This window comes from Oxyura jamaicensis, chromosome 24, assembly GCF_011077185.1.
Source record: "Oxyura jamaicensis isolate SHBP4307 breed ruddy duck chromosome 24, BPBGC_Ojam_1.0, whole genome shotgun sequence".
Taxonomy (NCBI): domain Eukaryota; kingdom Metazoa; phylum Chordata; class Aves; order Anseriformes; family Anatidae; genus Oxyura; species Oxyura jamaicensis.
This window is the reverse complement of record NC_048916.1, coordinates 7,355,731-7,359,353: the sequence shown is the minus strand read 5'-3', so window position 1 is coordinate 7,359,353 and position 3,623 is coordinate 7,355,731.

The window sequence follows — 3,623 nt, the reverse complement described above, 5'->3', positions numbered from 1 at the left end:
CGCTGCGAGGAGTGACACCACCTTTATTAAAAACAGCTTCTCACAGGGAAACCCAGATTCTCCAAAAACCTGCACAAAACCAATACTCTGAGAGTTATGAGTACTTGGTAACACTGACTGAATTTGGGAAACAGGATGGCTAAAATGTGTGCTCTTATTTTCACACTTCTGACAATGACTTCCTAACTCTTCAGAAAGGAAAGCAAGCACTGAGGAACCCGGTATCCCTCAGGCTACAATCTGTACAATCTTCATCCCATGTCTTTTGTTTCACATCAACAGCTAGGAACTGTTACTCCTCCATACATACTGATGATGTTACCAGTAACAGGCTGCTTTCAACTCCACGCTTTCACTTCACAGCTCAGACATCCAGGCAGTTTTGCAGTGACCATTCAACATTAAATTAAGAAAGAAAATTTCGAGACAGACAGAATTTTAATGCCATGTGAAAAATAACTAATCTGTACTCCCAGCTCCGGTGTAACTGCGGCAGGGAGATGGAAGCCACTCCTCCCAACACGTGGAACTGGTGTGATTTCAAAACAAGGCAGCCATCAGCAAATATCTAGGACTAACATTTACTTCATAAAAGATTATGGTCCATGTATAATTGCAGCAGTGCTACTAGGAACACTGTCAGTGCTGTTGTATGGCACTTCAGACCTCAAGGTTCTGCAGCTCAGTGTTGACTTTTGAACTGACACAGGTTTATGAAGGAAAGTGTCACTGCCCACCTGACACCCAACAGTGTTTATGACCCAAAGCTTCGATTAGATTTCCGGGATGGAGAGGGAGCTCTAACATGACAGATGCACCAGATAGACAACTACACAAACTTCGCTCGTCACAAATTCTACACAACAAATCAAGAAAACACCATCAAATTTCCCTTATTACTTAGGTGTCATTCCCATCACGCAGAAGGATAACACTGTACAAATGCCACTGTTTTCAAACAGTTATAGTTTAACTAAGCAAAAAATCCCCCCTGACGACTCTTGCTATGCCAAAAATCAAACACCATAATGTTGCTCCCTCAAAGCTAGCTGGTTTCAAGACAACTCAGTGACAAACTGAACTAAAACAGAAGTATTTGTACAAAATCATCAAAAATCTGGGGGATATGCAGTGACATCCCTGAATTCAGATACTTGTGTATTAGAAATAAACTCCACTACATTCTACAAAATGTCCAAGGAGACAAGAGAAAGACTGAGTAAAATACTTGCTCTTGACTTCTACTTTTTTGTTGTATCACACCAACTTTCTCTGTTAATGCACAATTTCAGCAGATACGCAGGACCAGAACGCAGTATGTAACACAACACAGCTTCTTCCACATTACTTTGGTTACTGCGAGTTACTAAACTCAAATAACTCAAATTATTTATCAGGACTTTACTCCTGATGCAGAATGCGACCTCAGATGAAGAGTGTAACTGGTGTGGTTCAGGGAAGACCCTCATCTCACGGAGGTAAGCAGTGCAGTCATTAGGCAGCTCCTGAAGGGACACTACAAGTTGTAGTAAGCAGGGAACTGCTGGAAGTGCCCTGTTAGGAGACAGCTATTTCCAAAGCTAGGGACCATGCAGGCACCAGACCTTCACCATTTCAACACAAACATGCAGCCACCCTCTCCTTAGATACTACAGGTGGCACCCACACACTTAGTCCCTAGTTGTACAACAGCTCTTTGCTCATCCCCTGCTCCTACCACTTACCTAAATACTTTGTTTCTAGAGCATCAGAGAAGGAAAGAAACATTTTTGTATCAGCAAAGAGAAAAATCAACCAACTAGACAAACCAAGCTGTAAGACACCCCAGTGCTCAAGAGCACCTGCTCCTGGTTCATGCAAACACTAGGAAACTGCAACTTTACAGCACGAAAAAGAATGTGAGATCTACTCCTTCCCTGCTCACGAGGGCTGAGATGAGTATCAACCTACAGACAAGAAGCCACAGATTTTTTTTTTCCACTGTATATAATATTTGACAGGTTTTAATAGCTAAATAGAAAACCTAAAAAGATCTTAAGATCCAAGAGACGTTTTCTTCATTAGCTGCTGGTGCCAATAATGTATTTACGATATTTTGAAGCAAAGATACCCTAAAAGCAAAACTGACATAGATCTTTCAAAGAAGCCTTATACTTCTGAGACGCAAAGGTTTATTTTAAAGCAAATGCAATGGGAGTAACAAAAATAATAATAATAATAATACGGCGCCATCTAACAAAAAGAAAGAAATGAAAAACAACAGGTTGCTGACCTCCCTCCCCCCCAAAAAAAACAAAAACAAAAACAAACAAACAAACAACAACAAAACAACAACAACAAAACTTTTCAAGTTGTTAACTCTGTGGTCTGATGGATTAGCCAGACTTCAGTCACTGTTGTCACTGAACTCAGGAGACACTAACTTCTTTCAAATGGACACAGTAAATTTCATTCAACCTGGTCTACTATAAGCAGAGAAGTTAACAAATATAGTAAACAACTACCTTTAAAGTGTTTGTATTAAATACGACGGATGCTAGCAGGCAGTCTGACTTAAAGCTACAATCGCCGTGTTTATTAGGTTAGCAACATTTCCAGATCAGCTCTAAGTTTGTAAATCCAGCCCTCTCCAAGCATCGCTGCTGCTGGACCAGGAACACTAGCAGCTCAGAGCTGCTTTAGCTCAGCTGAGCTCTACCTCACGTTACCTACTAAAAAACACCGAAAACAAGCCCAGAAGTAAACCATATTCTTGTATGTGTTTTAATAACCTCCAATATTATCAGCAATGAAAAAGCAAAACAACTGCATTTTAAAAGGGCAACAGATACACAAAACACAGACTTGAACGCTCTGCACCTGACAGCCTGCCTTTAAACTAGAGACAGAACGAGCCTTTCAAAAACAAAACCCCTTTCCTATCACAAAGGAACTGGAGAATCTTCTTGCCAGAGCAAGGACACAGCTAACAAGCGATGCAAAACAAGAAGCATGAGCAAGGAATGCTGCAGCAGGTAGTAAGTAACACAGCCCCATCGTGTCTTCCCTGATCTGTCAATAGGTGGGCTGTTGTTAATCTTGCTCAGGCTGCCTTAAAAAGACTTTAAAAATGAAGGCAGGAAGAACAGCTCTTAGGGAAAAAAAAAAAAAAAAAAAAAAAAAAAAAAAAAAAAAGCACCCCCACCACAAAACGCGCAGCTCCTTCTCGCAGCCGAGCTGCTCTCCCCCAGCCCTGCTGCCCGGAGCCTGGCTCTGCCGCCAGGTGCGGCGAGGAGGAGCTCGGGGAGGACCCGTGCCCGCGGCACCGGCAGCAGTGCTCCCGGGAGGGGCCGGCTGGTGACACCTCGCCTCTCCGCCTCGGCCCAGCGCCTGCCCCCGGTCCCGGCGGCTGCCGCCCCCCCGCGCCCCCCCAGCTCCATCCGCTCCCGTTAGAGGCCGGGGCGCGCCCGGCAGGCGGAGCCCCCGGAGCATCCTTCCGGGGGGGGGCGCCGCAGGTGCCGCGCGACACCCGGGGCCCCAGGCCCCGCTCGCCGAGGCCGGGCCCGCCTCGCCTCCGCCCCGCCGCCGGCCCTGGGAGCGCCCCTCGCCCCCTCACCCGCCTCGGGCGGCCGCCGGCGCTCGGC